This window comes from Rhamphochromis sp. 'chilingali' (assembly GCF_963969265.1).
Source record: "Rhamphochromis sp. 'chilingali' genome assembly, chromosome: 15".
In the NCBI taxonomy this organism is placed as follows: domain Eukaryota; kingdom Metazoa; phylum Chordata; class Actinopteri; order Cichliformes; family Cichlidae; genus Rhamphochromis; species Rhamphochromis sp. 'chilingali'.
Genome location: NC_137942.1, coordinates 3,198,910 through 3,222,794, shown reverse-complemented (window position 1 = coordinate 3,222,794; position 23,885 = coordinate 3,198,910). Strand labels below are relative to the sequence as shown.

General features: G+C 41.7%; 1 protein-coding gene across 1 annotated transcript in view; it reads left to right on the top strand.

The window, feature by feature from the left end:
* Nucleotides 1-457: 457 nt before the first annotated feature.
* The window catches only part of LOC308412042 (RNA binding protein fox-1 homolog 3-like), a 326,231-nt gene continuing 302,803 nt past the window's right edge, over nucleotides 458-23,885 (top strand). The window contains exons 1-2 of the mRNA XM_080906116.1: nucleotides 458-595; nucleotides 1,174-1,265. The gene's annotated coding sequence lies outside the window, so the exon portion shown is untranslated. The remainder of the gene's footprint in view (nucleotides 596-1,173; nucleotides 1,266-23,885) is intronic.

Here is a 23,885-nt window from a genome sequence, read left to right as displayed (position 1 = left end):
AGTGTTTGTGTATCGTTGTTGTTTTGCGCGTGACCTCTGCGACTAGCGCAGCGCCCTCTCGGACCTCCGCTTGTCTCTCCGTATGTACCTGCTCATGTTAAGGCTGTTAAATTGCGCTCAGGATGCATTTTATTCAGCTGCGAGGCAGAACGTTATGGCCGACCTCTTCAGGTCACGGATGCCGTCCCCTGTGCCTCATTACTGACAATTTATATCATCTAACGTTCCTTAAAACGCTCGCCGTGTTGGCTTAGCGCTGCGGCCGTCACATGCTACAAATTCTGCAAAAACAGAGCGGCGAGTGGGAGCTGAGCAGCTGACCACGTTTTTGACAAACATTTCAGAAACAACCTCCGTGGCCTGACTACAAATGAGCCGAAGCCTCGCGGTTGTATTTGTTGGGTTGTGCTGCTCGAGCCAAGGCCCATTACAACCTTCCACCTCACTGTCTTATTTCCTGCAGCAGCGTTGGATCTTTTTAAGGATGCGAACAGCTGCATTAAAGTTCAGCCGGTCCGTGCAGATGCCGAGTGCAGATACTTTATCCCATCCTTAGCAACCTCTCGTTCTTCTTCTTTTTACAGCCGATCATTTGGTGAGGAAAGTTTGTGGGGAAATGTGGAAATATTCTGTTTCTCGAGTGTGTGTGCATCTGAATCCTCAGAGCTCAGAGAAATGTTGCAAAATTATCACGAGCACGCCTCGCTTTGTCATTCCCTCTTTTGTTTGTTGTCCGTGGGATAGAGGAAGGTAAACAACATATCAATCCCACATTATTTACCATTAATTTTCTAAATAAAAACCTGCGACTTTAAACAGTTCTAAGAGGAAAGAGTCAGCTACATGTTTCATATTTTCATGTTAAGTGGGTACATTGGTCTTGGGGCTGAGAGCCAAAGGCAGAATAGGAAAGCTGTGATGATTTATTTATTAATTTCTTTTAGTTTATTTATTCGAACTGGTAGCAAAGCAATTAACTCCACCCAGAGCAATTAAGCTTTTCTGACCTTTCTCTGGTTAGTTATGGGTCCATATAAAGTAAAAGGACAATAACTGAGCAGCATCTGCACACGCATTATTTCTACACAAGCTTCAGTTACATTTATGGGCTCAAATATAAAGGATGTTACCAATGATCACCAGATCTAACTGTGCCTGTTTATTTTGTTGCAGAAAGCGACTGGTATAACAAGTGGACTTCTGTTGTGCAACAACAAGTGATTTCTCCTCTTACCGACACCTCCGAGCTCCACCCTCTTTGACAGGTAGGATGATTTCTTGAACACAAATGCAACATTTTCACATGTGTAGCAAACAAAAGATGCAAAGCTATATTTAGGCATAAAATGGATTATATGCCGCTGTCATCATCTGGAAATTAATCAGAAAATATACAATAAAGGAAAAAGAATGAGCGTTTGTGCCTTAAAGTTACATTTGCTCATGGGGAACCAAATCTGGAAAGTAAAGGTCGTCATTTGTTAAAATTAATAAATCATAGAAATGTTCTTCGGAACGCCACCTTTATAATTTCTCATTACGTACCACATGTTTTCATTAAAAACACTCTCGCAGGTCTCCAAGTGCTATATTGACTTAAGTCACAAGCCAGTGGACAGCGAAGAACCATTTTTCTTCTTTTGCCATTTCGCGTAATGAGCCACCGTTTCCATGTTCTGTTAAAAAAACAAAACAACCTTTCTCTCGCCGGCTTGTGCAATACTCAGACGCTTAAAAGACATCCGAACAAACTCATTGGAATGATAATGTAGTTTGTGTCTGCACTTATGGTGAATATGTCGAAGCATGTCTGCGTTGCATCAAAGGCGTTGTCGTAATTTTCTTTTCAAGGGGAACTTGAAAGAGGAGTCGGGAAGAAAGTGGCGTCGGTTTCTTGTTTTCTCCTACAAGGCAGCTGGTTCAAAAGTAACCTCCTGCTTTCTGAGGGGAGAGTGGGATGATTCAGCAGGAACCCAACAGCCCATCTGACTGATTCACATTTAAACATAAACAGAAATATGGCTGCTCCAGGGAGCTCCGCAGAGGAATGGAAAGTAGCCCCAAATTTCACAGCGGCAAATCAAACGTCTTTTTATTTAACTCTTCCTTTCTGTTTTCCCTTCCTCTGCGGCTCCCCGTAGCATTGTGCACACATAACGGCACCTACTGATTGGACTTATTTGAAGCACGTACCTTGACAAAAAATGGAGAAGAGGAGATTTTCCCGTGTCACAAAGAGATTGAATGTGGTTCTCCAGAAGAGGAGGGCCTGAGAGGATTATATGGCTCAGTGGGCGCTGTATTGTGCGGGGAGTGGATACAGCAGGTACCCACCGAATCCCAGCCAAGAGACAGACACAGTGTTGCTAGGGATAATGTTGCCTCCCAGCAATTAAACTCTGGAGGTTTTGGAGTGGTTTAGGAGGAAGCTTGTTAAATTATCCCATCGCTTCTTTCCCCTCTCTCTCTCTCAGCCGCTCTGCCTCCCTGTTAAACACATTTCTTCCCCTTTTTGCTGTTTCGCTGGATGAAATCCTGAGAACTATAGGGGGAGTCATTTAGCCTTCAGTACTTTACGCTTAATTGAATTCGTTCCCTTTGGTTCTTTGTGTCTTTTTCAACCACAAATCGAACGCACGCAAATTTAGACTCAAAGTAAAAACGCGCACGCATCGTCACTCGGGGGTGGAGCATCTTTAAAAACGCTTTTGAACACGTTTGAGCCGCGTTTGATGCCTTTATGTTATTAATAGAGTCGGAGGAGGTTCGCGTTTTGACGTCGCGTTCTGTTTAACGGTTTTCTGTTTAATTGTTTCGTGTGACAGCACAGGAAAAAGTTTGAGAACAAAATGATTATGTTGGTTTCTCATTACTGCAGAATGCATGAGGTCATCAGTACAATATGCCTCCACTTTGCTTCATTAAACTGGTTCATTTAGCCTTTGGTTAAGTACATGTAAAACTTTGTGCTTGTTAGTCCACAGTATTATTTTTGTGTGTATACATCATTAGACGACAGCCTAAACTTTAAGCCCATAGCCGTGGTTTTAAATAACAATTTAACGCAGATACTGATGGTTTTATGTCTTTGACTGGACATCTGCGCATTTGTTGTACTTGAGTGCAGCTACATATGAAGGTATCTACACCTCAAAGGAAGCCATCTTTCTGCTAAAACGACTGTTTTAATACAGTTTCTTTTAAAAGAAAAATAACGTAACACCGCCATTCCTATCTCTATCTCTGCCACGCACACACCGCTCTTGTCACTTTTATTGTAAGCAAAGTTACACCGGTTCCCCGACATCATGCCGCACTCACTTTTTCTTTACTTTGCCTTTGAGTTCAACCTCCATAAAACTCCTGCCTTGGTTCTGGTTTTATGTGAAAGGCGGTGCTCACTAACTTTGACCACTGTCCCCGTCCTCGGGCAAACAAACAGCCCATTTCAAAGGTGAAAGTCCGTGGCGTTCTTCTTGAAAAAAACCCTTCTCTCATTTATTTCCAAATGTGACACTGTGCTTCCTAATACCCTTGGGACTTTTGTGTCCGTAGTTCCGGGTCGGTTCCCAACAGCACAGCAGTGCTGCGTTAACCTCTTTTCCATACCCCGACACACACACACACACACACACACACACACACACGCCGGCGTCAAAGTAACCGTGGGTAGTAGAGCCCCAAAGCTTCGTCGTCCAGGACAAATTGGTAGCAAGCGGCTCATTTACTCGGAGCCGTCATGAATGGACTGTGCCATGACTGTGTAAACAAGTGCAAAGACTCCCAAGGGCATTCCTGCATAAATAATGACTCCAAGAGATGTTTGCCATTTGTACCACTCACCGGTTGCAGACATGGGTCAGCTAGTCTCCTCTGCGGGGAGTCTTCAGTAAACAACAGCCGCTGTGTCCATTAACGACTGTGTGGAAAGTTTACCTGGTCATAGGTGCAAAGGCTGATCTCCCGGGTGGAAGGATGCGGGGAATGTGTTTGGCTTCTTCCTCTTTCGCTCTGGTAGCGTTTGGAGCCTCACAGGCTTCCTGCTTTGGTCTTTAGTATATGTTTACAAGTGTTCTTCGTTAATGTTAATATTTAGTTGGTTTGCAATCACATTGATTTCACAGAATAGGAAGAGACAAGTCTGTGGAACTAAAGTTTGACTCAAAAGTAGTTACGTTGTCCTGCGGGCATTTGAGGGCTTGTGTTTTGTCATTCTGCCGGAGTAGAGGTTTTGGTGGCAGGTGAGGAGTCACAACACCTCACATCTCCTGTCACTTTTACTGAGCGCTGGCTCGTCTACAGTCAAACAACACATGAAGCTGAGCACAAGCGCCATTTATGTTTTCAGTTTTGATCGTCTCTGAAAACTTGCTGAATTGTGGGAGCTTCGTGTTCATTTCCAACAAGTAGTTTTCAAGGTTTCTGGAAAGAGATTGAAAGAGCGTTTGGTACAATTGGTGCTCCTGATTTTCAGAAGTATTATCTTCAGGATCTAGACCGAAGGAGTCAACACTCTGAGTTTGATTAAACCGGTCGAAACATTGTCTGCGCACCTGAGGTTGACATTAGAGGACGAGGTATTGTGGCTGTTAGCAGTGCTTTCATTATCGTCTTATTTTTGATTAAGCCTTTCAGGTGCAGCCTTGGTGTGATTGTAAATTCCTGTTGCTATGACTAAACAGCTAAATGAACCAGTTCATATTCACTTTGGAGAAATTGGAAAAATTAGAGCAAAAGGCATTTCTTCCGTTTCCAAGGACGCTCTTTAATATGTAAGTCAAATATAATAAGTCAACAATAATAAGTGAAAAATGTAACAGTGTTCAGTTATTGTCCCCTGTTGCCGTACTGAGACTGCTCATTACTGTACACGTTATTAAACCAAATAATTAGAAGGATTAAAATGCTGTGATCCTTGTTTAGAGTAAGATAAGGAGGGAAGAACATGCTGTTACCCAAATCAAACCGGTTTATCCTCCACCTCTCGAATGCAGCTCGCCTGGGTTAGGTGTCAATTGCTGGAAGTACATCATGCTAAGCTCTACTCTGAAATGAATGCAGCAGTATTAGGTGACACCGTGCTGCCATTTAGAATGTCACATTTATAATTCTAACCTTTACACACATTAAGCATTTACCATTTGCTTGTAAAACATCTTATAAAGAACACTGGTCAATTTATTCCAGTCATTCCTCAACTACTGTTGTTGTAACTGAGAATCCCTCTTTCTCTCTCTCTCTCAATATATATGTATGTAGTATATACACAAAGCAAAAAACCGATGTTGCTGTTTATTAGGTGAATGATGTGCTGAATTTGCATTTTTAAAACCCAATTTTGAAGCTCTATACTTCTCTGAGACGTCAGAAATTAATCAAGCATAACATTCATCTACTTAAATTAAATTTTTCAGTGCAGGATGTAAGGAAATAACTGTAATTTTGCATCTTAATTAAAAAATATATATATATATGTTGTACTATGTTTTCTGCTTTTTTGTAATATTGTAAATTTGAAATGCATACTGGTGGATCAGCCATTATGGATATTAAAAAATGCTTTGGGTAATTACCAATATTGTTCATTTATTGCAGTTTTTGCATAAACGACATAAACAGCCTCTCTAACCTTGATGAATGCTTTACAGCCATTAATAACTGAATGTTTTTACATTTTCTCCCTGTTAATCCTGGCAAAGCTGAGGTTCCTGTGTTTGGTCTTGAGAGCATCAGTCATTACATCACCTCCCTCACCAACAGCAAGAACCTTATTTTTGTTATTTTTGACCAAAAATTAAGTTTTGCATCTGGCGTCTCAAAGTGCATTAAATCTTGTTTCCTGCAGCTAAGAAACATTTAAAAAAAAATCAGGTTTTTATTTTATACGGAACTCTTAGTACTTTAATTTTCTTCTGTCTCTTTTATTGTAGCTCTTTTTTCCCATTATTTTTCCCACTGTTTGCTAAACTACCTCATTTAGCAAACAATGTGAAATTATTGATCAGTTTAAATATTTAAGTAAACCAAGTTGTTGCTCAGATTATGAACAGCTCTGGATTTAATGTGTGCAAAGGTGTTTAAGTTGAAATTCTTAATTTTGAAGTATTGTGTGGTGCATTCAGTGACTGAATAACTGAGAATGTTTTCACCCCTCAGCCGTGTTGCTGCCGGGCAGGCGACATAGACACGTTTGACAAGTTTGTAAATGCAAGAACTCAAGAACGAAACAACTTAGGAGCTTGAAATTGATGCCACAGGTGTAGCTACTACTTGGATGAGTTGAAATCTCAGGGACCTTGACTTCAAGGTCAGAGGTCGCTGGTCAAGTTCGCTGAAAATCTTGTGAATGCTATGAGAACAATGCGACGATCTACTAGGAGGCTAAGTGGTACCACTGACTGCCACCAGTATTTTACATGTAGCTAACATAACAAAGGTCTACCCTGACTGAGACCACTGTAGCGTGGTCACATCCAGCCAGTGTTCACCTTCAGGGTGGCTGATAAAAATGCATTGTGCTGAATTTTTTTACCATGTGGTGCAAGAAGTAGTGACAAAATGAGACACAGAGGTGGTGACACACAGAGTGACTACAGTGCATTGCTATAATTTACAATGATAAAGTGTTTATGGGAATTACAACAGGAAGGCTGAAATAGCAGTTATACAGACAGCTGACAGTGTTACAGTAACTTCTAGATCATTTATCCACCCCTATACTTTGATATTTGTTACAGTATGAAACAATTGTTGTAGATTACAGGAAGTACACTTTAAAAAATGAAGGAATAAAAAATATCAAATCTAGCTGCCAACATCTTTGCTGTGGTTACACTTTCCAGTTATATGTCAAAACCTTTTTAATCATTTTATAGCATAATGTCAGCGTACTGTGGACAGGTAACTCACTTTTAAAGTTGCACACAATATTGTTTAACATGCATATTTTTAAACATCTTTATATCTGTAGGCGAGTAACAAGAGTTCTGTTTGCAGTCTGTTTTTAGTCCAAGTATTGTGGGGTTGGTTGCGTGCAGGTAGACAGATGTGAGGTCTTTTTCGGGATATTTGCTTTCTACACCGGAAGCCCCAAAATATTTGGCATCATTGCCAGAGGCTAAGCCAGCAGACAGTAGCCAATGGCTTGCTAGATCTTCTTGCGTTGTACTGAAGTGGAATATTTGTTCCGATAGTGGCACTGGATAAAAAGTGCAGGATACATACTTCTGAGCCACGTATCTGCTAATTGCTGACGTATCTGGCAGTGGACAGTGCTTGGTGTCCTTTAAACGCTGTTACTCACAGGATGTTAATGCAGCTGCAGAAACTCTGCAGTCTGCTGTGTTTTTAGTCAGCCACCCAGTCTGCAAGCAGCACTCCCAGTTGTGTTGCATAATTGTGTGGCATATAGGTTTCCGCTCCAAGCGTGGGTTTGACGGAGAATGGAAAGCAAGAGGATGTGTTGGTGGGAGAGAGGGGACGACATAAAGAGAAAGACAAAGCAACACCCACTCCTCATTAGCTTAAACATTGCGTGTGTCCGTTATCCTGTAAGATAACATTTGAAGAAGGAGGAAAAGAAAACGGAAGCCCACATCTACTGCGCAGCAACATGGGATAGAGATATAAAACAAATCTCCACACTTAGGCTCTGCCATCTGTTCATCTTGGAGAATACCATGCTTTGCAACACTTTTTTCTTCCTCCCGCCTTTGAGAAGCCATCAAGCTCTCTGAGAAAACAGCTTGACAAAGTGACATGCCTGCATGCCAGCCCTGTGGCTGCATGTTTTCTTTTTCCGCGCCTCCTTCAGACTTTTACTTTTTTCAGATAGTTTTCATATCTAAATCCAGGTTTTGATAGCATATGCAAAACACAATGTGACATAATACAATTTGAGCTCCATGTGAGAAATGGGATTATCTCGGTCATGATTGTCAGCTCTGTGTTACAGTAATCACTTTCTTCCAGGAGGAAAGACGTGACTCACTCACAACTTGACCTGCTGTCATTATCTATTCACTCTGACACTATTTATGCATTTGGCTCGATATTTTGTTTTCCTTCAGGTGAAGTAGAAATGAATTTGGAAATAAAATAAATAAATGGTGAAAAAAATGAGTAATCCCCCTGCAAATTGGAACAAGGAGTAAATCCCACCGGCAGTAAATCCTCCACTGTTTCTATCGCTCTAATTCTCTCTCAAAACGTTGTTTGGATGCTTCAGAGGAAGTGGTCGATCGTCACAGCGGAGGCATGTCACAGGCTTCTTCTCTGCACTCTCCACAGCGAGACTCCTCAAACGCCTCGGTGGTCTAATTGATACAGAATGTTTCCCAGGTCTCTAGAGGAAGGTCATATCATATAAGTGCAACACTGCAGAGACCCCTGCCATATAGCAAAGGCACAACGAGTGACATTATAGATCTTAAAGGGAATATATATCTATATCTATATATATATCTATATCTATATATATCAGAATCAGAATCAGAATACTTTATTGATCCCTGGGGGAAATTATTTTTTGTTACAGTGCTCCATTTTAAACCAACATTAAGACAAGACAGACAATACGCTAACTAAGAATAGTACAATATATACATATATATACATACATACATACATAAGTCACTTATAAATAAATATTTGGAAAAGAAACATGTGTAGTTGTAGCAGCAAACAGTGTGTTAAGTGGATGCGTTGTACAGGGAGATGGCCACAGGCAGGAATGATTTCCTGTGTCGTTCAGTGGTGCTTTTCGGTAATCTCAGTCTCTCACTGAACGAGCTCCTGTGACTGACCAACATGTCATGGAGTGGGTGGGAGGTGTTATCCAACATTGTCTTTATCTTGGACAGCATCCGCCTCTCCGACACCACCTTGAGGGAGTCCAGCTCCATCCCCACAACATTGCTGGCCTTACGGATTAGTTTATTAAGAGTGTTGGCATCTGCGACCCTCAGCCTGATATATATATATATATATATATATATATATATATATATATATATATATATAGATAGATATAGATATATATATATATATAGATAGATATAGATATATCTATATATATAGATAGATATAGATATATATATATATATAGATAGATATAGATATATCTATATATATAGATAGATATATATATATATATATATATATATATATATATATATATATATATATATATATATATATATATAGATATAGAGATAGATAGATAGATAAACTTGTTATGCTAGACTAGGTCTGACCAGACCAGAAATTAAGCCTGACCAGTTACATAACAAAATCAAAATATAAATTACACGTATATCTTATGGTTAAAAAAAAAATGTTAAGCACGTAATAGTTTCTTACTCATCTTAGACATGCTGCTATCAGATATATTGAAAATACTAGGCTATGAAAATCTGACACATGACCCTTATTTCATTTTACACAGCTGTCACGGTCATTTATTAGTCGCATTTTCAACAGCGCTGCAGCTTAAAAGGCTCCATCATCATGTATGATCCATGATGATCATTTTGGAGACATTAATGGTGTAAATAGTGATGATTGCAAATTGATAAACAGCTTGATAAATGGCTAGAGTCACACCAAGGACCATGTGCACTTGCAAAAGGTGATCTTGTTGTTTTGAAGAGTAGGTCTGTGACCACCCGCAGCATCTCTAAAAAGACTTTGCTGCATGAAGACGGCAATAAAACAACAATAAGCCAGAGACTTATTGAGTCAGTCTGCTGTCATTTTGCAGTTAGTGAGGTAATTAACTCTGATAAATCAGCAAAGTTCACAAAAATCTATTGCTGTCTGTTGCGAACGTGTTGCTGCCTACATGCACATAAATTCACATTAACTGCTTGCACTCAGTGTGCATTTAGAGTCTCAGATCTGAAACAGAAATCCCTCCACTAACAGTGTCAGAGCTCCTGCAAGGATGGAGATTCACATATGCACTCAGCAAGCTGGCTTTTATATAAGAATAGAACCAGAGTAGAGTCCCTATCGCGAAGAGACGAATCCAGACGAGTTGCGCTCAGCGGCAGCCTGATTCCGGCTGATTTTCACAATCTGTTTGCATTTAATTTAATTTGGATGACCAGTCTGTCTGAGAGCGACTGCAGTCAGTCCGAGTCGGACCGCAACTGTATGGCGAGACGTTGCCTCTCAACAGGTGCCCTGCGAAGTCGGTCTCCGACACCAAACTCTTTGTTTCCGAGTTGCGAGGAGGTCGCCTGCCTGCATTCACTCTAGTTTGAGTGAGCTGAGAGTAAATACTCATTAATTATTTACTTGTTTTGGTTCTCAGTGTTCGGGAGGATATGTAGACAAATGTGACAGAGCTTAGAACTCAACCTCAGGATGGCTGCTGTGTGGCCCAAACGTCTGAGGTGTAGAAAGGTGATTTAGCCAAGGTTCTGTGTCAGGAACAAATACAGGTATTGTTCTTGTAAGAGCTCGAAACCTTCATGCTGGGGAGACTCACCTGTGGATCCTGCTGCTAAAGGCGAGAGGCTGCATGTCATTAATAATCTCAGACAAAAGAAAACACAAACAACTAAAAGCAAAAACGTGCTGTTTGTCTAAACTGGGTTACATTGTTTTTGAGTCTAACCAACAACCTCCGTGTGTGTGTGTGTGTGTCATGATAACTGGCAGCAGGATAGGCATAAACCACAGGGAGATTGTTGGGGGGGGGCTATAATTTATTTCATTATTTCAATGAATTATGTATGTCTTGTTCTTGGTATAATGGTCTAATTGTGCCTATTGAAGTTGCGCTTCATCTTGAATTTAAATAATTCATCATTATGATTATTATGATTGATGATCATTAGCCTGTTTTGGTGCCCCCTTCGGCACTTGGTGAGCTGCAGTAGCACTGCTTTAGACTTTGACCTATAATTACTACCAAATTACACACTTTTTGTTTTTTTTTAGGAAACTTTTTTTTGTAAATTTAGGAAGAGAAAACTGAACTTGAGGGGTTAAAACGGTCTTGATGTATTCATTTCTGGAGTGGAAGAGGAATATTTGAATCACATTTCTTCCTGATTGCCATGGATTAAGTGGAGCAAGTGTCTCTCTGTGTTTTGGGCATTGGTATCTGGGCGAGATAGCCGAGCCTGTGCCAATAGGTGACACATGGCCGGCTATGCATCATTTTATGAGTGTTTGGCTAGAGCCTCATCCTCTCTCCACGGCCCCTCAGCCTGCTTCTACAACCCGTAAAGAGGACATCCATCAGGGCGATGTAATTTGCCATGCAGTCAAGCTTCTCTGCTAATACAATTTGTTAACCAGTTGTGGTGTGTGTGTGTGTATATGTGTGTGTGCGTGCAGTATATGAACTTTCTTCTTATTTTTATATCCTTTTTCACAAACACTGATTATCACAATTACCTTAATAGCTTTTTAGCTTTTTGTTTTATTAAAAAAAAAAAAGACTTTTAAAAAACTAGAATGACACTTTTGAACTCGTTGAACATGGTTTCGATGGAGGGAGCTCTGAGCACCAAACTCAGAGGCGTAGTGGTAATTTGGAGGCTTTACTGGTGTTCCTTGGCTGAGAGTGACATGGCAATCTGTGATGGCCGGCACTATGTACTTCACACTCCAAACTATTTGTTGCTCGGTGACATTGAGGTGACCCAGAAAATTCTATGTCATTAAATGCTTGGAGGAATTTTTTGCTGCTGACCACACTTTGTTACCAGCTCAACAACACGCTGCTTGTTTCTCTCTCTGGAGTGTTGAGTGTCATCTCGCCGCACGTCCCGCAGTAATGAAATTCTGCAATTACCGGGATCTCTAGGAATTGGAGAATTTCCTGTTCCTTTTGTTTTCTTCCCGCTTCCCCCAGTGTTGCATCACAGTCGCAGCTTTACACCGAATGCTACCAAATGGGTTTCCTAGATACCCTCGCACAATGCAGTTTAATTCTGGTTACACAACACTAGATGTCACTCCAATGTTCTGAGATTAGTTTGATGTGACTGCATTTGCCCACAACCTAGTTGGACATCCCTTTTCGCCTTTTAGTGCATTTCCACACATCAGCTCGCACGCTTTCATATCAAATTGTATCACATAGGCCTACAGTTAACCACGGATCAAAAGCTCGCGTCACCCGAGTCGAAGATGCCGTCTCAGATAAGCAGATTTAAAGTGTGTGTTGTTTTAGCAGAAAGCCGAAGAGGGGTTAGTGCTTCGGTGTGATCCTGGGTCTCAAGGGGAGGCTCCCGCTTGTCAGAATGTGCTGTTGCAGGATCTTCCTGATGAAGTCATTAAGAAGTCATTAAGAAACCATTAAGAATCATTAAGTCGGCGAGGTGGCACTCCAATGCGCACACAGCGAAGCGCCAGGCATCAGGAAAACTTGTTAATCACGCAGTTTATTTGTTTCCCCAGTGTGAGACTGTAAATACTATGACAGTGTGTTGAAGTGTGCATCCTAATGAAAGTCTGTATTAGCTCCTCTGCCAGTGTGCGAATGCCGTCTCCAGAGGGGCCACTCTCATCATCACACGATGGTTGCCTCCTTGCCAGCTAAGTCTCTAAAGCAATAAACAAGAGCACGCGTTTCTGATTCTGTTCACTCATTTTTCCCTTAATCGCCCAGGTGGCTGATTTATAAAATGGCAGCGATATCACGGTGTGCTCTGCGTTGTTTTTGTCCTTCCCGGTGCAGTCTAAAATGCGCGTGCGGCTCTGTTTGCTTCCGAGCGTCTGCACTCGCCATGCGTATAGGCATGCCCTCGGTGTTTTTCCAGCTGATTGTCTGTGACCAATAGAGCCTCGGCAGAGTGACAGGTCAGGAGGAGGAGGGTGCCGCTTGAATATGCACCCAAGTGCTCTTATCTTAATCATTGGGCCTGAGCGAGATGTTGCTTCCCCCCATAATTATCTTCATACAGTAAATCTCTCATTAGGAGGTCGTGCTAAGCCAAACCCTCAGAGACCCGAGGCTATCTCGAGGATGAGGAGAGGGAGATGACAGCTCAGGTGTCGCCTGATGTATATGAAAGAATTACTTTGTGGATTAAATTGCACATCCTCTCTTTTTGGAATTTTGGGCTTTATTTGTATTTATTTCATTAAAGCTGTAGGCGGAATGGGAAATAGCCCTACTTTGAAATTCTTATAAAGATAGATATGCATATATAGAAAAAAAGAGACCATATTTCCACACATTAAACTTTTATAATGTGGCGCACAATGGCTCCTTGCCCCTTTTCCCCCCATACTCAATCACCAAAAAGGGAGTGGCAATTACATATTTACGATCACCAAAACTATTGCTTGGATTGTTTTAGAGTTTCTTTCTCAGGGTCTAGTTAATAAAGTCAGATGCACACGCACACAAATGCTTTTTGGTTCTGCCTTCGGTGAAAGCAGCACAGCAAGGAGCTCTAATGCGATAAATATCAGTCATCCCTTCCGTGTTCCAGGGCTTCTGTCCAGCTCCGGGGCCCCTAAATCCTTAAACACCGCCCACCCTCTGTCTGCTGTAACCAAACAACCAAAGTAAACAACAAAAATGCAGGTGTGTTCAACAAAGCGTCTCATGTGATCACAGCCTCATAAATCCCCGCGTGAACTTTTACTGCTGTTCGAAGCCATCGGAGGATATTGACATAAATGCTCTCAACATAACAGAAAGGCTACACATGACAGATGGCTTTCTGCTGGAATAGAATTATCTTACGCACGTGCCTTTGTCCGCACATTTGGCGCCATACCTCTCCCCGCTGCTTTTCAACCCGAAACACCGCCCTCCCGCCGACCGCGTGACCTGGGTCAAGCAACTTCTCTCAGGGATTAATCCTCGTTGTGTGTAAACACATTAACTGGCAATTAATATGGAGATTCTGCTCCAGATGTGCCTGTAAAAGTGGAGTTTAGACTTGGCAAGCGGCTTTTCCGATCCATATGGGTTAGCTGCCGAAGCAATATTCCACCTGCTCCCGCCGCCATTATTTCTCACACAGGCAAACAAATGCCCCAAATGAGAGCGGCAGCATTTGGTTTAGCCGCGCTGACAGGGGAGGGGGAGAGCGGCTCGTTCTCGCGGCATTCATATACACCTGGTTAGTATGTGTTTAGACGCCACGGAGAATCTGTTTCTGCTCTTCCGTTATGTTAATTTCAATCCTCCCACACTCGGAACATGATGATGTGAGGGTTTCATCAACAGCTGCAACTGTCTGTTAAGTGATACAACATTCCTGCAGAATCAGTACTTTTCTGTCGACTAGTCAAAGTCGACAAACTTTCCGCCGTCGGATTGCACCGATAACGTGGAAGAAAAAATGATGTAAAAGGTGGAAACAGTCAAAGTCTGTAGTGATGGCTCAGTCCCGTCTGTGGCATTTCACCTCACCTGCTAACTCGGGCGCGCAGGATTCCTCAAACAAATTGAACCGAATTGTGCTAAATTACTTTTCTTATCGATCCAGCTTATTTTCGGGCCATGTAATTTAATCCCGCTATTACTAAGCCTATATATCATCTTTGTTTATAAAGAAAGGCCGATCAATAAAAAATAATACCGACTCTCTTTGAAAATGAATCGATGTGAAACACGACGCTGCAGTATTATCATTCAAAACCAGTGTGGCGACCCGATCTGCTTCAGATGTACTGTCACAGCTTCAGTGGCAAAGGTCTTATCTGACTGGCAGCATGGAGGCATTAAAATAAAACAAACAGCAGAAATAGCAGGTGAAACAGATCAAACTCGTGCTGCGTGTCAACCAGGAACTTAATTTTCAGCCCTCGCGCTGGATGACTGCCACATTCGCCTGTTGCTTTACAGTCCTCTGGTTTTGCCAGTCAGGTCACAGCTGAGATATCATGCAAGTCCTGCTGAGACGATCGGTCGCTTCAACCGGCTGCAGAAAGAGCGATTGCGTACAAGCTCTGTTAACTCCCGTTCTCGTCAGCATTTCCTCAGAAACGCACATTAATTCAGAATTCAGAGCAGCAGCAAAACAAGTGGCTAGTTTTCATGTGTCACACATCCTCATGTTTTTTTCCTCTGGCACAAAAGCTGCAGCACTCTCATCATCCACAAGATAGACTCCATGATAGAAATATAAATGTGTGCATATTTTAAAGGCATCCTCGGTAGACGGTGCACACCTTTAATGTATTTGTGTTGAACAATATCAGAATTTCTTAGGCTCGGTTGCATCAGCTCCTTTTCTCTCCACCTCCCAGTGTGATGAAAGAAAAAAACAGATGTACAACAAAACACTGAACGTCTCTTTGACTTGTTACCTGTTGTTCCCGGTTACTGTTATAAAACTCAGTAAAGGTCAGACAACCTTTAATACAAACTGCATGTTGGGTATTTTAGCAGTAGCCTGTAGTAAAAACTAGGGGTGAACTTTAGGGCCAATAACAGAGCCTATGTTCATAGAAATATCATCAGTAATTGATGCTAAAATATTTTTTAATCACTTCATGTTTGTTGTCTTTTTTTGACCTTTTAATACTAAAAACGAACCTTGAACATAAAAAAATATTTGTAAGGTTTGATAACAAAGCAAAAAAAAAATATTGGTCACTGATATACAAAGGCTGAATTTGCAAATATTGTTATCACGATTCTGCATTAAAGAATCAGTACAGAGATGTTCGGTAAAGTCTATAAAACATTTAAAATTGTTCAAACTTTAAACTTTTAGCTCTTTTCTTCCACCACTGTTGTGCACATTACAAAATGTGACTTTCTCCATTTTAAAAAGAGCCATTACAATTACTCATATTATCCAATAACCACACTGAGATTCCACAGATACCTCAGCGTCAAAGTGACAGAAAGATGTCATAAACAATGCATATCTTGATAGACAGGAGTGAGATTTGATGAAAAATGTGACCTTAGCTCTGAGAACACTGCCACCAGCGAGAAGAGTGATCAACTTTGGTGCATTATTTCACGTTTTGGCCTCAAATGCACTTTTACAGGCAATGGCGAAGCTTTGGCTTAAATTAGACATCATCAGGAAGAAACAGAAACAAGATAGCAGGCTGCTAGCTGTTTCTCGTGTAACAGCTCCAAACCTCCCACTCCCCGCCACATGGGGTCTGTCCTCCAGCTCTGCCCGGATGGACTAGCGGTCCCCTGATGGTCGCATCCTTTCTCCTGAGGTCTGCCGTGTGCTGACGGGTAAAGGGGAGAGATGCACTAGCAGACGCTGGCCACAGTTGCTCTGCCTGGCACGAGCGTCGTGTTGGCTCTGACCAGACCCGAGTCTTCCAAGAGCTCTGTCTTTTCCGGCCGGCCTGGGCGCCCGCATGGGGCCTGGCATGCTGAGCGTGAGCTTGGCATCCCGGACAAACAACAGGAGGTGGAGGCATCCTCGCTCTTTCTCTCTCCTGATGATCCGCTCCAAGGACGATTTCCCTTCTCCCGGAACTAGCTGCGGTTGTGCACAAAGCAGCAGCAGCATTTACAGACAATCAAAAGGAATAGAATAGAACAAAAAGCGACTGAGAGGATGGGTTTGATTTGATTGAATAGCATTGTAAAGAATCGCGTCCAGGCTATTTAAACTTTGTGCTTGGATTCATGCTGACACGAATGCGTAAATGCAGATATTGTGTGTCTGAACAGCGCTTGAAAGACAAAAAATATGACTTGGATTTTTCTCCACATGAGCTAATGACGGCTTATACACTGACGGGTTTGCTTCAGCAGTTCTAAGAAGGACTGTGCTTCACTCTATACCTGTGGTGACATCAGGCCTTAAATTTTTGTTTCTAGAAGTTGACTTTTGCCCCACACCCTCCCTTTTTTATGTGGCGACGATGACATCATTTCTCCTGTGCTTTGCAAAACTGGAAAAATAAGCATCAGTGATCCCAAAAGAATGTAACAAGAATGTAACAAAGAATGTAACAAAGTTACTGATTTATGGATTAATTAGAGCAGTGTTTACCAACCTTTTGAAGCCATGGTGCATATTCACATTAGAATAACATTATTATTATTATTATTATTATTATTATTATTATTATTAGAAAAATCAGACCACCAAACGAATCCCAGGCATAGCGGAATTGGATCGGTTTGTCCCCAGTATACCTTCTTTGCTTTCTTCTGACCACTACTCATGCTAGGGCCTTCATCTGGGTCAGAGTTTTCTCCAGGACCAGGTCAGACTGACTACTTTTTCTCTTCAAGTATTTATTTTTTGCTGTACGCGCTGCGTCGTCTCGCTTCCAGCATGACTATTATGTCATTTCTTCTTCGTCTTCTTCTATTTTAGTGGCAGTTGGCAATCCATTTAATTAGAGCTGGTAGTTGTACTGCCCTCTAGTGGAAGATAATGTAATTGTTCTGCCCGTTACTCACGCCGGTCGCTTAGATCAGCGGTCCCCAACCTTTTTTGCACCACGGACCAATATTTTCACGGCCTGGCCTTTAAGATGTTGCTGATAAATACAACAAAATAAAACCAGTACCGGTACCAAAAAAAAATAAGATTTATTCGTAACAGATGGGAAAAGACCCAGGGAAACTGAGTTAACGATAAAAACGATTAAAAAGATAAAAAAACAATAAAACCTCTGAAAACCATAAATTTCAGAGCCTCAACTCTTGCAGCCCGGAACCAAACGGCTCACGTACCGGTATCGGGCCGTGGCCCGGGGGTTGGGGACCGCTGACTAAGAGTGCTAATCAGGCGAAACCAGATAATCTTCCACGGCACACATGAGTTAGAGAGCTGAACTCTGGATGTCATTTTAAATCATTTTAAACTCTTGATTCCCTTTTCTTAACTGAGCACTTTCTGCCATATTTCAGGCCTGCTTCTACAACAAAATGACTGGGATTGCATCTGAAGTTAGTGTGGGTGGTTTCAGCTGTCTGTGCAGCTACCCTCGCAAAAACCAAAACTTTCTCTAATGGTCGTCAAACCACATCTTTATTGATGTTTACAGAGGTGTCAAAACTCATCATTCAAAGAGGAGGGGAGGTTGTCGAACGCCGTCTTTATGGGGGAAACAGTTACTTACCATATCTACTTTATACTCTCTCTCTCATTTAGCATTTCTTCCATTTGTTTTCCTCAAACACAGTTTAACAGTCATACACGTTTCAAACAGAACCCCTCACAATCCTTTCCATTGGAAAAATCTAACAAATGTTAGCAGGAGCAAAGCAAACATTGCTCCTAAAAAACTCAAAGTGCGGCAGCACGAGTACTTATGTCAGTGTAACTTGGTTTCATCCATATCCATTAAACTCACCAACGCTCCTGGGGGAATGTGTTCATTAAAACCCACTAAATACATGAATATTGAATGAACAACAACAAGAGATCATTTTTCAAACTGGAAATCCCACCTCACGGCTGTAGGTCTCTGCCAACCATTCAAGTTGCAGTTTGCATCCATCTTTCTATTTTGGCCGTTAATGGGAGCTGTTAGAGGATGTCGTTTGCTGTACACATTTCGAAGGCCTGTGAGGGAAACGTTTGATTTGTGACGAATGGGTTTATACATAAAATTGATTGGACTCGACTCAGTTAAGCTTTTCTTCTGTTGTTCTGCTTTATGTATTATTTAGCAGAGAAAATGACAAAAAGGATAAAATATGGTTTCACATTTAGGCACTAAAGCTGAGATTTATGCCAACTTTGGCTTTCAACACCATTTTTTTAAAGAAAATCGCCTTTCTCTACAACGTAATGTTCTCCAACTATAACGACAGCATGGTTAATATGTTATTGTAGTTTTTTTGGAAAGGTTAAGGCATGACTTCTTTCTAGCTTAGACAATATTTTGATTATTCATAGCCGATGCATAAAGTGCTAAATACCATATTCATTTAATGCTGTGTTAAAAACTAGAATCATTGACAGTGTTTGACACGCTAAAGACATCCACTAACCAAGCAACCAGACTAAAGATCTGCTTAACCAGTAATAGCCATGACAATAATAATAAAAACTGCATTGATAAGGCCATCAGAAAATGAGCCAATAATGCCAGAAGACTGACTGAACAGCCAGAAGTTTATTACAGAGTTCGGGGAAAATTTGAATAAAATTTCAATTAAAAAAGAGAAAACATTTTAACATAATCCCGCACTTCCCCCCATGTTTTAAACATTATCACAGTGCATATTCAATTTTGCGATTAGTAGTCCACCTTTCGAGTGTAAAGTGTTGTACAAATAGCAGGGGCAGACACTGAAGCATTAATTTTGTCCAATTTACATGCACTTTGTAATGTAGTACTTTAGCAGAATGTATTGGCATATGGGATAAATATAAATAAAACATGTTTTGACATTTATACATGAAAATGATTATTTAGCAGTTCCACAAGCGCGCTGGCTTTGCTCGCATCGCTCTGTATGTGTTTAGTTTCCTCTCTTGACTTTGTGAGTTCTACACAAAGCCGTCCAGAAACTTCCAGGTTCGCCGTCGTGCACCGTTCAGCAAACTTTCTACACAAAAGATACTAAATGCTCTCCGGACAAGCACAGAAATCGGTCTTCAGCTGTATAATTTCTTGCAGCCTGAAGGTATATAAGCTACCGACATCATTTCTAAACAGTTTCTACCGACTTTCTGAATGTGTTTTTTCTTCTGTGTTTCACAATGTGAAAGTTAGAAGATGTAAGAGGTCAAAAGGGTCCAGTGGTGTGAAAAGAAATCCTCCAGCGTCTTTTGTGTTATTCACAAAATATATTAAAAAATCATATTTTTTTCGATTTGAATTACCTCTCAATCACTCTTCTTCACATTACCATATTGATCTCTGGCTAATGAGCTGAAAACTACTTTCTTCACTTCTCGCACAACAGCTGACTGACCAACGGGAAATTTGAATCCTAACAATGTCCTTCAGGCGCCACGTGACCGGAGGCAGCATCTCATTTCCATACGGAGCTCTGCGGATGGCTACTTCCTGACCGCCACAGCGTGATGAAAATAAAGGAAACTGTATTTTAAAGCAGCGCCCTTCCCGCAACCCCCATAATTCATGCTGTTTATGATGTAAATATTTCAGGGAGGTGAGATGACCCCACAGCGTGGCAAAGGCCATTAATAATCATAAAAAATATGAACCGCCCTCTCCGTGATTAATTGCATGCGTTTTGCATAATGCTTTGTTTGCGGTGAGCTTTAAGCAATTTACTATCAGCCGACCAAACTGTCAAAGTAACCAAGGCTACTTCAAAGTGATTTTTGCCTGTGTATCACTGGATACTCTACAGTTATCGCCATAAAGAAGCAGGAAGTAAGTCTGCTAGAAAACCCAGCACAGTGATTGGGGACATAAGCCTTGCTGTAAATACTGGGCACGACGAGTAATAAATAAATAAATAAACTTTTAAGAATGATATGAATGCTTTACTGTAAATGTATAAGACTATACAAGACAACAAGTGTAGCACACAAAAGTAAAATTAGATTGAGCCAAAACACAAACACAAATATCCTGTCTCAGATTTCCGTGTTACACATTTTACTCCTCATTAGAAATATTCATAATGATCGACTTGAGTGATATTAGGCTAAATGTCGGCCAAGTAAACCTGGTGTCTTGGCAACTTCCGCACATCCTGCTGGCTCAGTTGAGAACAGTTTGTCAACTGGATCATACATATTAATTTTTGGGGAGCATTTGATTATGCAGAACAGGCTGATCACTTCATCCTCTGCTATACTGTAATTTTAACATAAAACTATGCTTTAGAACAGGGGTGGCCAACCCGCGGCTCTCGAGCCGCATGCGGCTCTTTGCCTGGTTTCATGCGGCTCTTACGTTCATATCAAAGTTTATGTTTGTGTTTTGATTTTTTTTATGTTGTTGTTTTAAAATGTGCGCGTTCGCTTCGCTTGAGTTCAATACGGTATTTTCATCAAATGCGCATGTGTGTGAGATGAAAATACCGCAAAGTTTCCCAGTAGGAGCAAGTTCGCCCTTAAAATGGCAGGAAAAAAATGCACAGCAAAAAGAAAATATGAAGATGAACACAGGACGTTTTTAACAGAGTGGGAGAGTTTATATTTTTTTGTTGAACGCAATGGTAAGCCATTCTGCCTTATATGTCAGACGTCATTAGCGCATTTCAAAGCTTCAAATCTTCAGCGCCACTTCAGCTCACTCCATGCTAACATCGACCAGGAATTTCCAAAAGGGACTGAACTTCGCAAGCACGAGTTGGCCACTTTGAAAAGTCAGGCAGAAAAGCAGATACAGTTTTTCCAAAAATTTACGAAGCGGTCAGACCATAACGCTCGCATCCTATCAGCTGGCTTGGAACATTGCACGGGCTAAAAAGCCATACAATGAAGGGGAGTTCGTTAAAAAATGCCTCAGTGAGTTGGAGATGATCGATCTTTGTGAAGAGGACCAATTGAAACCTGCTTTAAGGGAAGGGACCATTGAGTTCTGGAAAAGTGTGCCAATGGAAAAATACCCCAATGTCAAACGGGCTGCGCTTAAGATACTGTCAATGTTTGGGTCAACATACGTCTGCGAGTCTGTGTTTTCTACCCTAAAACATGTGAAATCAAAGCATCGATCTGTTCTGACTGACACACATGTGAAAGAATTGCTTCGAGTGACAACAACGGAATACAAGCCAGATTTAAAGAGGATTGTTCAAGGCAAGGAATGCCAGAAGTCCCACTAAACAACATGCATTATAAAAGTAAATGCTATTGTAGATTATTATATTTTTGTTTGTGGACTTGGTTGAACTGAGAGTTTGTGTGTGTGAGACAGTGCACACAATGTTCATTGTTGAAAATGACTGGCCTGTGGTTTTAGTACTGTAGGAGTCCATTTCTGTCATTATCATGTTGGTGTGTGACATTTACAATAAATCTGGCTGAGCAGAGGTGTGTGTGTGTGTGTGTGTGTGTGTGTGTGTGTGTGTGTGTGTGTGTGTGTGTGTGTGTGTGTGTGTGTGTGTGTGTGTGTGTGTGTGTGTGTGTGTGAGAGAGAGAGAGAGAGAGAGAGGGAGGAAAGGATGGGTGATGTTCATGTGTGCCCATGCGTATGATGTGGCTCTTTGCGGTAACACAGTAAAAAAAAAAGTGGCTCTTGGTCTCTGACTGGTTGGCCACCCCTGCTTTAGAAAGAGGATAATAAAACAAGTTTACTGATTTATGACTCAAAAGTTTGTTCAGTTTGTCAAACATCATTATTTTTTCAGTAAAAAAAGTCAATAACAACTCATGTTGTATTGACTGAACAAATGCATGTGTTGTTTCATCCCTGTTCCCCTGAAACTATAATTGTAAATTAAATTGGAAAAAAAACAACAACACTCCTGTATCCGGTTTTTAAATAATGACATATAAACCCTGCTTCTAGGTCCAAACTACTCTGTGTTTATTAAGGTTGTTGTGTTTTTAACATGTTTTGTATCTTGTTCTATTTAATCTGAACAAGCCCCTAAAAACAGTCAGTGATCACTGTCAGCCCCTCTCGGTTTTTATCACCACTGTTCATTTTATTTTATTTTATTTTATTTTATTTTTTTTATTTATTTATTTATTTATTTTTTTTTTTTTTGGCCTGTCCCGTTTGGCTCTTTTGCCATCAGAATTGTTGTCTAAAGGCAAAGAAAGATGCCCAACGGATTTACTTTACCAAACTGACCATCCCAGCCTTGCCGTAATGGTCCATTTGATTCACCTTTTATTGTTTATTTTATTTTCACTTACTGAATACGGGACAGACTTGACTGGGGGAAAGAAGGGGAGAAAGAAAGAGGGAAAGAGAAACAGCTGAGAAGAGGGACGGGGGAGAAGGGCAAAAGACAAAAACCAACAGAACGGGCAGAGAAAAAAAATGCATATATCGATCACCTGGATCACCTGCTGAGAAAGAAAAAAGAAAGCAAGCAGAAGAGAACAAGAGTAATAGAATAAACAACATCACAATGATATATGGGAATATGACAGTAAATACTAAATGTTAAACATTATTGTGCAGCACATAAGATCAACAGAACACAGTGTGCTTTGAGGTAGGAGCCAAAAAGGGTGTAGTTTGTGGGTGTGATCACCCGTGTGTACACCTGTGAGCATGGACGCGCTTGTTTTTTGTTTTTTTAAAAGGTTCCTTCATGTAATAATCTGCTAGAGGGTGTGGGGGGGCCACAGCCCCGTCCTCCAGGGCGTGAAGCAGGTGTGGAGGAGATCAAAACTCCAGACATCCAGAGGCCCCCAGAACACAAGAGACCAAGGAAGACCAACAGAGGGGCAGCTGCGCCACTGTCCCAGAAAGAGCTGAGGAGAGTCCCAGATGAGGGCTCACTCAGCAGCCGCGGAGCAGAAGCCAGGGGGAGTTGCAGTGACGCGCCCGTGAGCTCCGCCGGCAGCCAGCTGCGCCTGAGTGACCGAGCCCCAGGCCGAGAGGCCGGGGGCACCCCACCTCCGAAGTGGCCCGAGCGAGCCCCAGGCTCCAGGCCCCGATAAGCGGCCGCCAAGGAGTGAGCCGGTGTGTACCTGGACGCCCACCCCCAGACACAAAGAACCACCAACGCACCGATGTCTGAGGGGGTCCGCCACTGGCAGGGGAAGTGGTGGTAGGGGGAGATAGGCCTCCAAACCTTGGAGGGCCTGAGATGTCCCCAGAGAGGTGGCGCCTGACACCCAACCTGACATATAGACACAGACACACAGACACAAACATCCATTCCCACCCTCATGCTCTCATATGCACTTACTCCACACTCAACCAACGTGGAGACAGACATAAAGAGACGTTGTACACACGATCACACTCCCCAAGCGTACTCTACAAACCGGGTCTAGGTGCCCTCGCCCCTGGAGGGGGGAACTGCACCCAGACCCAGGTGGTGTTTCCCTTTTCCCTGCGGTGGGGGGAGGCAG